This window comes from Hydra viridissima, unplaced genomic scaffold (assembly GCF_058129835.1).
Source record: "Hydra viridissima isolate aposymbiotic clone 2 unplaced genomic scaffold, HvirCarnegie_v1 scaffold_12, whole genome shotgun sequence".
Classification (NCBI taxonomy): Eukaryota; Metazoa; Cnidaria; class Hydrozoa; order Anthoathecata; family Hydridae; genus Hydra; species Hydra viridissima.
The window spans coordinates 8,028,258-8,042,444 of NW_028324311.1; positions in this window are offsets into that span (position 1 = coordinate 8,028,258).

A 14,187-nucleotide genomic window follows, 5' to 3' on the forward strand; every position below is an offset into this window, starting at 1 on the left:
TTATATCATTTCAAAAATTTTTTTTCATCCGTGCATTAGGCGTAATAATAGACTTGTCCGAGAAGAAGGTAAAAACTTCAAGATTGGCCGACTTGTGCATCACCAGAGTTGAGCGTGACAACGAGTCTTCTACCAGCTGCGACAGTAGGCATAGAATCTGCTTCTCCAAAATTTCTGTAAAAAGAAATGGTTGATGTAGAGCCAATGGATGAAGTGGATTGATACAGAAGTCCAGTTGATTTGTTGTTGAATGAAGTCACATTTGATCCGTTCCACGAGGACAAATAAAAATCTTCCAGTCCAGAGGATGAAAAGATGCATGTGCTGTCACCGTCATATCCTGGAAAATACGTGTAATTGTTGGTGTTGTATGGAGTTCAAGGAGTGAGAACGGTTCCGTTTCCAGGAGGCAGATTTCCGTCGTACATTCTGACTCTGGATTCCCACCAGTTTCCAGAAGCGCCGATGACGTGCATCCTGATGTATTTCAACGACACACCATTTCCTTTTCCGTTGGTGTTCATCAAAACGTATTCGCTGCCATAAGTGGTGTCCAAATATCGAAACGTTCTGCAGTACAGCTTGAAAAGAGGGATGGTGGGAGGAATAGAAGCAAGTGTGGAAATGAACGGTTGAATCCAATACGTGATGGCTGTGGCATTTTTGTTCACGAGTTGAATGGAGATGTCGTTTCTGAAAGGCATGTCCAGCGTGAAATATCCTCCCAAGGAAGTGGTGTTAAACATGTTGCAACCTTGCAAAGAATTGGTGTAAAAAGCTCCTCCCAAAGGAGAAAAAAGCAAATCAGTGGCGAGACCAGTATTGTCCACTCCGACTCCTTCTGTTGTTTCTGAATAATTTCCTACATTGATCTCTCCGTCTGTAAAGATTCGAATGAAAACTTGGCCTGGAATATTCGTACCAGAGGAGCTGTATAAAGCCAGCCACAATCTTCTCAGCACACCAGATTTTCCAGAAAACGCAAACACAGGAGAAGTCGTTAACGCTGCTACCATCTGAGACTTTAATCCCAAACTGGTAAAGCTAGAGCTTGGAACGACACTGGTCAAACTCCATTTTTGCAACAACAAGTCAACATAATTTTTTGTCGCTCCATCCTGTGCGTTGGTTGGATCAAGCACGTTGATTAATTTGTGTGAATTCAAATCCAAATCTGTTGTACCTACAGTCGTTCCACCTGAAGCATGCGTGTCTACGTAATTTTTCGTAGCTGAATCTGAGGCTGATGTAGGTTCAGCTAAATTAGTTAGTTTATGAGCTGTCATGTTAATGTCTACGTAAGAAATAGTATTGTAAGAGACTTTGGTGTCTACATACCCTTTTGTTGCAGCGTCTTTTAAATTGGTAGGATCAGTTACATTAATCAACTTGTGAGAGTTCATGTCGATGATTCCTGTGATTGTACTGGATCCATCTGTTTTAACACACAGACTCGAGCTGACGTCGACGTAATTTTTGGTGGCGGCGTCATGCAAATTGGTCGGTTCGTTCAAATTGATCGCCCTGTGAAAATTTAAATCCAAATCTGTTGTACCTACAGTCGTTCCTCCTGACGCATGCGTATCCACATAATTTTTTGTAGCAGCATCGTGTGCGTTAGTCGGTTCACCCATATTGATGATTTTATGAGAGTTGTAATCCAAATCTGCAGTGATGGTGCTGTTTCCATCTGTTCTAACATAGAGATCACCTGTTACAGCTGTTGATGAAGAAGGATCATAAAAATACCTTCCCAATTCAGTTCTACCAAATTTGTCAATCATTTTATATAGACACGACTTTTTTTTCATCAAAGTGTGTTAACAACGCTTTGAAAGTCATCCCCTTCCTGTAATTTTTTCAAGACGTAAAGACACAAATGGCCACAATAAGAAGTGTTACCAAACTGAACTCTTTCACTGTTATAATAAACTGGACTTTTCAAGTAGTCTATGAGCTCTACAAGAGGAGGCTGAGCATAAGAGTCAAAACTATATTTTTTGTCGCCGTCTTTAAACCAACAGACCCAATGAAATCCATCTGTGCTAGAATCTCCCGTGTTGACAATACCACATTCTTTTTTTCTTGTCTTTTCTGGCAATTCATCCCTCACAAACACACCTCTAAAGTTTTTAATTTTGAGCTTTTTCACAGCATCTATTAATTGAAAGTTGGTAAGAGGTTTGTTTGGTAGTACAATTCCTTCTACGTTGATCATTTTAAAATTCAGAAAAATTAAAAAAAAAATTCACAAGTGATTTACATTTCATCATCCTGTTCTATTTCATTATCTGATTCTACTTCCTCTAAGTCTAATCCTTCCATAATGCTATGAGAAAAAGTCGCATTTTTCACGATAACAGCCTCTACCAGCTTGACTTGAATAGACATAATAGATGAACCTATATACACTCCTTCAATTCTAAGACCTCCAATAGCATAACATTTTTGATTGAGGAAATTATGTCCAGAAGAGCTGACTAAATTTCTATTACTACGTCCCCCTTTAATTCCATTTTTTATATCAAGATCTGTTTTCTTTCTATGAAATACAGAAGTAATAAGTATTTCGTCTTTCTCATTTTTAGTAAACGTCTTTGCATAAAACACTGGCGCTAATTCAGAATGATCAGGTTTATACTTTAAAATACTCAATTCTTCTGAATTAATTTGCTTTTTTCTTCCTCCTTTTTTAAGTTTTGCTGACAATTTATCCACTTCACCTCTAATAAACAAAGTAATCTTTTCCATTGTGCTAATAAACTTTTCTTCTTGTTCTGTCTTTCCCTTTTTAGCATCAAAGCAAACGAAGGACATGGAATAACCAGTCAATTTTTGTGTTGCTGGTTCTTTATTCTCGCATACGCCATACGAAAATAATATAGGTGTTCGTAATACAAGAGGACCATCTCCAGTTGGATAAGAATATTTTACTGGCACTTTTTGATATACGACTGGTTTGGTTGCCGCGTAAATTTCTCCAACTGATAATTTGCTCTCATCAAAACTTTCAATTGTAATAAAACTCATCTCTTTTCTATATACAAGATTTTTATTTAACTCAAAATCAATAATTTTTTTTCACTGTATTTTTAGATCTGCGGAAATTCTTTCTAACACCTAATCCGAATTTGGCTTTGGCTTTGATGATGGGCTCGATGATTTTTCGCTCGCTTATTTCTCTCTGAGTAGGATTTTGTATAGAATCCATTTCTTCAAGCATCATTTGATCTGCTAAATTTCTGTTTTGCTTGTCGTTAAAATACTTGTAAGCTAAATTGTGGTGATATGCAGCATTGTCCACTCTATCCACCGGTTTGCTCCACTCTTGATACATGTCTGTGGAAGTGAGTCTTTTGTCTAAATTGGTACCAGGTCCAGCAAAGTTCATACCTGGAACGTGCATTTCTCCTGGAAACTTTGCCCATGGAAGCTTTATTTTGTTTGAGAGTTTGTTGATCGATTCTACCAAGTCTCCTCCGCTAAGCGTATGCGTAGAAACAAACTTACATTTAGTCGTTCCGCAGATGACGCAAGTTCCTTTAAGCATATTTCTATTGCTTTTGCTTATAGCATGGTGCAAGTTGCTCGTTTCTGTTATTCTTTTACATTTAACGCAATACATTTTTTTATATTCAACATAATAAAAAATGGAAGTGATTGATTTGTCATGGAATGTAAATAAAAGCAAAAGAAAAAACAACAAACTTTTGCCTAGAAGTATACGTGGAATCATTATTGGAAAATCAGGTTGTGGTAAAACGACGCTGCTGCTCAATTTACTTTTAAGACCTGGCTGGCTAGACTACAATCATTTACAAGTGTTTGGCAAATCTCTTTTTCAACCGGAATATAAAATATTAAAAAACTCGTTCGAGAAGAAATTACCGAAAGAGGTTATTCTTGATTTGTTTAACATTCAAAGCAAAATTGAACAATTAAACGTAAGTCCTGAATGTGTTATTGATGAAATTTCAAAAAAATGGAATAACACAGAGGATATGGAATGTCAATTTTTCGAAACTGCTGACGATGTGCCAGAACCAGAAGATCTTGATTCATCCAAAAACAATTTAATGATCTTTGACAATTTGCAATTGACTAAACAAAACAAGTGCGAAAAATACTATATCCGAGGAAGACACTCTAACGTCGACTGCTTTTACCTCGCTCAAAATTATTTTATGCTACCTAGACAAACCATACGAGAAAACGCTAATTTCATTTGCTTGTTTCCTCAAGACTCGAAAAACATTAACCACATTTACCAAGATCATGTATCAAGCGATATGAAAATAGAAGAGTTTAAAAAGTTTTGTAAATATTGCTGGTCTCAACCTCACGGATTTGCAGTCATTGATTTATCCTCAAAAAAGGATTGTGGAAAATATCGAAGCGGATTTGACAATTTTTATTTTCCCAACTCTATATAAAAAGATGAGCGGATTTTATCTCCTTGCAAAAGCAAAAAAAGAAACTCCAACCGTAAGAAACAGCGTCATCCAAACTGAGTTTGACAACCCCATTGAATTCGAACCTAATAAAAAGTATGAAATGGCTCTTGTTGGCTTTGACACTGTTCACAGTTACACCAACATCAATTCGACAAATAATGTTTTCAGATACAGTCCCAACGCCGGTTCAAACAGCTACACCATTTACATCGAAGAAGGAGCGTATGAAATTAGCGAGATTAATGATTATCTTCAGAATGAAATGAAAAAACAAGTTGGAAACTTGTATAGAGTGGATGGTGTTGTTATCGGTGCAAACCTAACCACTTTAAGATCTACACTGAAATTTGGAAAGCCTGGATCTACAACAAAATATTGGGTGGATTTCAACGTGAATAACAGTTTAGCCACTGTTCTTGGATTTAATAAAGCAGAATATACCTATGTAGAGAAAAAAGAAGATCCGACAGATCCAAATAAAGTCACAAGTTATATTGACTATTACGAGTCTGAAGCACTTTCGAGAATAGACGATGTAACCATCATCAGAATCACAAACGATGTTATCGGATCATCTTATGATAACGGAAGAAGAACATCTGACATTTACTCTTTTCATCCTGACTCTCCTCCAGGCTACAAAATTAGCGAAAAACCTTTCCACTTGATATACTTGCCTATCATGGTGGGTAGAATTTCAAGAATGGAAACAAGAATTGTAGATCAAAACGGTAACTTGATCGACTTTAGAGGTGAAGACATTATCCTTAGATTTCACGTTAGAGAAAGAATAACCTCTGTGCTTCAAGACCTTTTTACGAGCAGCGCAGTTCAGCGATAATTTTTTTCTTTTATTTTAAAAATGAGCAACTACCAAAAAGTAAAAATAAACATTTCACAAAGTCAATCTGACAAAATAAAAAAAGCCATTCAAGAAAAGACTGATGTCAATATAAGACTATCCCATTCAGATCTAGAAGGTGAACATGTTCTAGCAGTGACAAAATCTCAACTCAATAGAATCACAAAAGCATACACTAACGGAACTGGAGTCACACTCAAACTGAGCAGAAAACAATTATCATACAACTCAACCATTGAAGGTGGATTCATCGGAGCTCTTTTACTGTTATTAGGTATGATAGGTAGCACTCTTGCCACAAAAGTAGTCCCTGCTCTAGCTACTGGATTGTTAGCAGGTGTAGGTTCTTCTGCCGGCTCTGCTATGGTTGATAAAATTGCAGGAAGAGGAATCGTTTACTTGAAAAAGAATGGAAATGGAATGAAAATGACTGCTGCAGGGTCAGGAATCTTTTTAAGACCTTGGGTAAAACCTACTATTGGTGAAGGACTCTTTGTTAAAAATGGAAAAGGCTATCAATCTATTGGAGCTGGATTATTACTCGGTCCAAACTCACCTTTCTCAAGCATTCCCTTTTTAAATTTAATCTTGTAAATTGTACGACTATTTTATATATTTTTCACTGATATATAAAATCATAGAAAATACACTTTTACCGTTCCAATCTCTCCTATCGATGAGATCATCAACGTCTCTCCTACAAAGTCGCACTCAGCGCTAACGACGACAAAAGATTCATCTTGGAAGATGGCATTCACACGCTAGCCATCGGACACTACAAACTAAAACCTTGTTTTAAATTTATGGATTATGATCAAGTCTTTGGTCTGGATTAGCTTACGAAAAAAACAAACATTTTTATCCTAATCACTATCACACACACAATCTAATTACACTTTTATACAAAAATGGAAATATCAATGACTCACACAATCTAATTACACTTTTACATTTTAATTACACAACGACATCTACAATCCCTTAAATATAGGAAAAGTATCAATGGCTTGGAATCGGCATATCATAGTAGTCACCAGTATTTCCTACGAACAATAGTTTTGTTTTCTCCTCTATAAGTTGGAATCTGAAGTGGAAAAAGGTAAGTTAAATGAAAGTGAAATGAAAGTTAAATGAATTTCTAAAATTTAAAAAATCACGGAGACTAACAGCAGACATTTTCAAAAAAAAATTTGCTTTAAAAAAAAATTATGTTTAAAGCAAATCCGTTTACTCATACCCCCAGTTTACTTATTGTTTTAATTATTTTTATTTTAATTTTCAATAACTTTTTAATGAACCTTGAAAAAATTTCATTGTTAAAATATTTTGTAACCGTAAAAAAATCAAAGACTTAATATTAATCTGATTACCGTATGTTAATCAAAAATAAAAAAAACATGGTCGAAAAATCCCAATATAAAAGAAAATAGCGTTGCTGATGAATGTTTTTTTTTTAGTTCATCAAAAATCAAGTTTTAAAATGAAAAAAATGAAATCAAAATGAAATCTAATAAATTCTTATAGGAAATTTTAGTCCAATGGTATCATATACCATACGATTGTATCAAATATTTGGTTCGTAACTCTCTAGTTCTATTCAAACTTAGCTCTAGTTCTCTTTAAATGTTTTAATGAAGATCTAAAATTCAGTTTCAGCTAAATAAAAAAATATATATAGTTCTTCTTGGTGATATAAAATTGTGATTAAGAATCAATCTTCCATCCAAATCCTATCATTCATCTTTTCATCTTCATCCTCATATTCCTACTCATTTGCTTTTACTTGGAATGTTATAAAATTCATAGTAACATATAAGTTGTATAACAACATACATAATAAAATGTAAATATCATAAATGATAATATTAATAATGTATAGCGGATATAATAAAAATATAGCATATACGGTATATTAGGGGAAAACCTTAATGAATGGGACAGTTTTTGCAAAATGCTTTTTAAACGTAGATAAAGTTGTTTAATATATATATTTAAGTATGTTTGATAACCACCGACTCTTGCTCAATGATATAGTAAAACAAAAAAATTTGATTTGCATTTGGCTATTGGTAAAAAGAGAGTTTTATTGGAGCATTACATTTGTCCCATTCATTAAGTATGTCTCATTGAATGGGACACACATAAAAGAATTAAAAATAAACGTATTTAATTCAATCATTTTTCAAATTAGTTTATTAATTGTAAATGTAGTTAAATATATAGATACATGCATAAATACCACACAAAAAATATTTTTAACTTTAAACATTTTAACTCTAATTAAATTTCAATCAAAGTAAAACTTTCTCATTTTAGAATATTATATTTAGTTATTTTTATTTAAGTAAAATATTGCAGTATAAAAGTGTGTAAATAATACCCATTACCCATGGGGGTAAAAGTAAGGGACTGTAGCATTCCTCTGCTGAGCTGTAAATAATACTTTATTAAATTCATTCAATAGGTAGTACTTTGTCCCATTCAATATGCGCATCACTTTATCCAAAAATGATTAGTCACACCAAAAACACCATTAATTAAGCTTGAATGTTTTTTTCACTGTAGTACTAGAGACTGCTATCTATTTAAGCATGGAATTTTATTTTCCATAACTTCAAAAATTGCTGCAACATCAGAAAAAAAAAATCATTTTTAAAAATTACTTTTTACATTCGAAAACACTATAACATACATTGCCATTACGATCATAGAGCAATAGGATGGATGAGTCGGTCAGTTGAGTTCTTGTTTCTATCACTCTTTGTTACAGGAATTTGAATATCTTTACATCGATGCTTGTATAAGAATCTAAGTTTGTCCCATTCAATAATCGTCCCATTCATTAAGGTTCTCCCTTACATGCGTAATGTTTAGCATTTTTTATATTTAACTTTTTTAAAAAAAGGATGAATGACTCTTGAAAGATATAATGCAGCAGTGTAAATACTCTCTTGGTATGCCGCCAATTTTTGTGGTTGAAACAACAAGTCAATATTACATTTGTCCATTTCATTTTGAAATATACAATCTTGAATATTCCGCCTTTTGGAAAGTTACTAGATACAAGCATGCCATGTATGATTTTATAGGAAATGGCTAGCTGCCAATTATATTTTACCATTAGGGAAAAAGTATGAATGAACAGGAAACTAATTAATCTGCTACTATAATAAATTTGGTAACTCTCATGGCAAATGCAAACTAAAATCCTTTTAGGTTGTTGAAGCAAAAAATAAATTTGCTCATAATTGTTTTCACTTTTTGGCTTTGCAAATCAAGTTTATCAAAGTTTAGATTCAGTTGACCAACGGTCATATAATTATTCACCATGTACATACATGAGCTGGTGAACAATGAGTAAAGATCATTTCAAATTCTTTTAAAAGGAATACACTTTGTTAAAGATGTAAAGAGACAAAACACCGAATGTCTTTTAAATGAATAAAATCAAATCAAAAAATTATTTAAGTTAGTGTGAGAGGGGGGGGGGGGGATTTCTTTAATGAGGTTTGTGTTTTGTTTAGGTTGTTGGGTGTTTATATTTGTTAATGTTGTCGGATGTTTGTAGTTGTGTTAAAAGTAATAAATTTGCTAAAATTTGCTAAAATTTGCTAAAATTTGCTAAAATTTGCTAAAATTTGCTAAAATTTGCTAAAATTTGCTAAAATTTGCTAAAATTTGCTAAAATTTGCTAAAATTTGCTAAAATTTGCTAAAATTTGCTAAAATTTGCTAAAATTTGTTAAAATCAAAACAAATAAATTTAAGAGTTATTTGTGGGGTTGGCAAGGAAGGCACTGAGATTTCGAAAAGGGGCCTAATCCGATACTGGTGTGATATTTTCAGTGTTTAACAACTCAAACAAACCGCTAAAAAACTGTTGACAGATATAAAAAGTAAATATGATGATGCTCTTTTCGTGTTTACGAAGTAATAAAGGTTATTTAAAAATTTCCCTTAAGATTAAGCATTAATGCAGTGTTTTTAATATACAAGAGTTTTTTTTAGTTCTATATATAGCTTAATATCATTTACGTAAATATTAGTTACATGAATGCCCTCCTACAGGGTATTTAGTCGAAATCGAGATGGGGCAAATTGCCACTTATTAGGCGGCCGTTACAAAATCACATTAGCTTTGTTTAAAAATGTTTTAGAAAGCTTATGGCAAAAGAACATATTTTGTACTAACTTTAAGTATTTTGTACTAACTATAAGTATTTGAAATTTAGATTTAAATCTAAGTATATAATATTTGTTATTAGATCAGTATGATAAGCATTAATTTCATTTTACTATACAAAATTACGATCATTCAAAAATGCAACAAAGCGCAAAAAAAAAGTTTAAGGAAAAGAACAGAATCAAATAAAAAAAATTACGACAGAAATATTAAAAAATGTAAAAAAATAAGCAATGAGAAAAAAAAGTATTTACAAGAAAAGAAGCAAATAAATCCTTAAAAAATCGGTTTGCATACGAAAAAGTAGAATCATTCTTTTTTATGCAGACCAAAACAAAACAAAAATCCTCTGGGTATGACAACTCATGAAATATAAAATCTGTGACGGTTTACCCGTCGTTGTGACAACATACTCCAGTTGCGGGGTTGCGATGTTACATTTTCAAACTTGTATTTTTTTTTTAATTAATAGCTTTCTTAATCAATTGTTTGTTAAATTTCTTATAAAATTCTGGTGTAGCTAAGCTCTATGTTGTGATCAAAAATAATTATTTACATACTCTGAAGTTAATAAATGAAAAAATGAGTCTCGATCTTCCCTACTTAATAACTCAAAAAAACCAATTTACAAAGAAATTTTTTTTATTAAACGAAAAATTTTAAAACATGTTCAGGATCATCCCAAAAAGTTAGTCTTCGATTGTTTTTACAGCTGCTTGGCAACAGTGACCTGAAAAGGTCAAAATCTAATTTTAGGTTTTTATGCTTGTGTACCAGCTTTAGCTTGGGAGATTATTTTTCGAATTAGATTTTTGTGATGAAAACTAGCGATAAGGAGTTTAGCCAGCGTGATAAAAAAACAATAATGGAAAATGCGTCATAAACGGCATTAAAAAGTCTTAAAATAAACTGATGGATTATTTCCTTTTATTCGATCATAAATAAAAACGAGTTACATTTTAGTTCCATTTTATTTTGGAGCAACAGAAGTCAACACCTGATCGCTGCTGTGTTTTTACTGATCGCAAACTAAAGAAAAAAAATATATAACTAATGATTCAAATAATAAAAAGTTAACTATAAGAGTTTACGAAGTTAACGAAGTTACATCACAAAACGTCCATTTAAAAAGTTATTATTTTTTTTAAAAAAAAAGATGCCATTTAAAAAGCAAATTTCTGCTTTGATTGCAGATCAATCATGTAGCCAAACGAACTTTAACGGCAACCGGAGAAGTACTTTGGAAGAAATTACACCTTTATCAACTTTAAATTCAAGTAACGGAAAAAAATCTTGGTCTTTTCTACGAAAAGTTTTTAAAGATAAAAAGACAAGAGAAACTTCAGAAGTCGAAAATTACAAAGAAAATACAGATTCTACAGCAGTTATTGAGTTTTCAAGAAAGAAAAATTCTGTTAGCGATAAAAATTACAATCAAAACGTCAATAAAAGATTAGCCGTAGGGCAAATGTCACCTAAGCTACCCCGTTTACATAACAGAGTGTTTTCTTTAGAGAGTGGCGAAAACATACTCCATATGCACGTGTTGCGAAGCGATGTAAACTCATTGTTAAGATTGTTACAGAACACAGAAATAGATATAAATGGCATGCGATCACCCGGTCTCAGTCCTTTGCATCAAGCTTGTGTTGTTGGAAATTTAGAAATAGCAGAAATATTGCTCCAGTATGGTGCGAATATTGAACTGTTAACATGGTCTAACCTTTCTCCACTTTTAATAGCAAATTTATTCGGACATTTTGAACTAGCTCAGCTGTTAATTAGTAAAGGTGCAAGTAGTCAAGATATAGAACATGGTTTCATGTTCGATGTTAAGCTTGTATCTACAGTACTTGACTGCTAAAAATGGCGATCTAATCAGCACAAAAGAAAATATATAAAATATAAACATTTATAAATTAATGTAAATATGTAGCGTTTGTGTATATATAATATAAAAGGTGTTTTATTATTTGAAAAGAATGCTAGTTAATTAAAACCTAAAGAAGAGAAACAGCTTCTATTAGATGCACAAAACAATGCTGTGTAAAAAATGTTTTTGACTATCATTAAATTCGGCCCAGAAAGCTTTGATACGCTTAAAGGATTTAAAATGCAATGACATTCAATAAAATAGAATTAGGTAGATTTTCATACCGCATTTTGTTACTGGCATATAGGGTAATAAAATAAGGGTGGGAAATATCTACTCCATCTGCAAAGAAAAAAAGTTAACAACGTTTAAAATTGTTTTTACGATTGTTAAAAAGTATTGCAGAAATATGTGTATATGGTTGAACGTATAGGTGTTAGAACGATGGAAATTATATATATGTGTGTTTGTATGTGTGTGTGTGTGTGTGTGTGTGTGTGTGTGTGTGTGTGTGTGTGTGTGTGTGTGTGTGTGTGTGTGTGTGTGAGTTTGTATGCGCGTGTGTGTGTGTGCGTGTGTGTATACCTGTTTGTGCATTAAAAAAAAAATAACGATAATTTGGTTGACTTATTTACAAAAAATAAGACCAACTTATTTCGTATTCAATTAACCTTAGTTTAACCCTTTTTTTAAAGAGATGTAATACTAAAGATGCAATATGAATGACTTTTTAATCAGAGTTATTGCAAGCCTAATTAAATTTGTATAAATATTATATAACTTAAAAGAATTTTATTTTTTATTATCATTATTTTGTTATTCTTTTTAATGTGGCTTAAAATAATGCAAACTCCAATATTGTTCATTTTTCAAAATAGTTGAGAAAAAGTAATTTCTTAATCAATAAAGCTTGTAAATATAATTTCCTTCTTAATAATATATTAAATTTTTGTTTAATGTAAAATTTTGGGTAAACTTTACACTAGTTCAAGCATCCTTAAAGATACTTGGACTTTTTGGTTACTTTAAAGATGGACTCAAGCTATTTTAAAGTTTAAATTTATGTAAAATTTACCTGTTTTCTTTACTTATGACTTTATTTTGTAATTTTTTAATGTTTCCTTTTTTATAATATGATCACAAAACCGTTTATTATTTTTTGATTATTTTTCCATTACTCAATCTTATTTTTCCATTACTCAATCTTATTTTTCCATTACTCAATGCTATTTTATGAAAATGCTAACAGATAACGGTTAAAAATAGTAAAATATTAAATATAAAAAATATTAATATACAAGATATCAATAACAAAAAAAATGTTATAAACCTTAAAAATTAGGTCTTTACCCTAAAAAATCAAAATGAATTTCTCCAAAAGTTAACAAACTAAATGTTATGATAAACATCAACATGATCTGATAAATATAATACATGAAAAAAATTTTCTATGCTTAAGTAAGAAAAAATACAATAATATATGCGCTATAATTATTTTAGCTATAAATAACTAATAGTGCTAAAAGTAATGAACTAAAAATTAGTTTCCAGTGTTTCACCTTTCAATTCACTTGAGAAGTTTTTTAATATTGAACTTTTGTAGGTTTCATTGCCTCTCAACTATTTTATGTTAGTTGAGAGTTGAGAAAAACAATAAAATAGTTTAATGATAAATAGACAGCGAACTATTTTAATTCTTTTAGTTTCTCACGAGTTTAAAAATCTTTTGAATCAACTTTTGTTATTTGAAATGTTTAAAGCTCATTATGGGGGAGCGGGTTCAGTTTTTATGTAATAAGTTCACTACAACACTTACAACCGAAGAAGATATCAAAAAAAAAATTCTGTAAACTAACAAATCAAAAATTTGATAAATTAAACGTTTTTAAAGCCTCGATTCTTGTTCTTGTTGCTAATTTAAATAAGGTTTTTTAAACAAGGTTTTATCATAATTATTAATATTTTTATGTCCGCAATGAAAAACAAAACAAGGACAAGGTTTTTAACGTTGTAAAACTTCATTCATTTATTTAAATATATTCACTACGAACAGTCTTTAAATTATCCAAAACTTGATCTTTCATTAAACCTTATTGATTTTTATGATTAATGGCAGATGTAAATAAAACCTTTAGCATGTTTGAGGGCCTCGACCTAGACTTGCATATATTTTTGTGCATTCATTAAAGATTTTCTCATCTTTGATGAGTAATCATTATAAGATTTAAACAACTGCTAAGAATAGCAGTGTTAATCAGATGATCAGAAAATCAGATGATCAGAAAATTATATTTATAATTGTTCTCTGAATTCTTAATAAGTAATTGCTATAGGTAATTGGTTTTATACATCAATCGTTTCTCAAATATTCAGAAGGTAACTGCATTGAAAAATACTTTTATTTACAACTAAACTAATGACGTACGAGTTTACCTAATATGAGAACTACTAATACTGCATTAAAAAAGTTTAGCATCTTCTTTTGTTTCGGACTTATCCGAGTTATCCGAAAAATTGGTCCATATAATCCGAATTCTGTGCTTCGGAATAATACAAAACTTTTATAAATTTAAAAAAAGTTTTATTCGAAAATTTTTTTTTAATTTCCAATAAAAATTTAGGTGACAACTTTTACTGAGTTACGAAAGTTGAAAAAGTATATATATTCTTCATTTATCTCCTTACTCAGTAATATTTCATATTATCTAATAAATTGTCAAGTTTCAAATTTATTAACGAATTTATTTAATTTATCCAAATTCTTTGTCGCTTCTTAATTTTGATAACATCTGACGGATTAAACCTGTTTGTAGTTG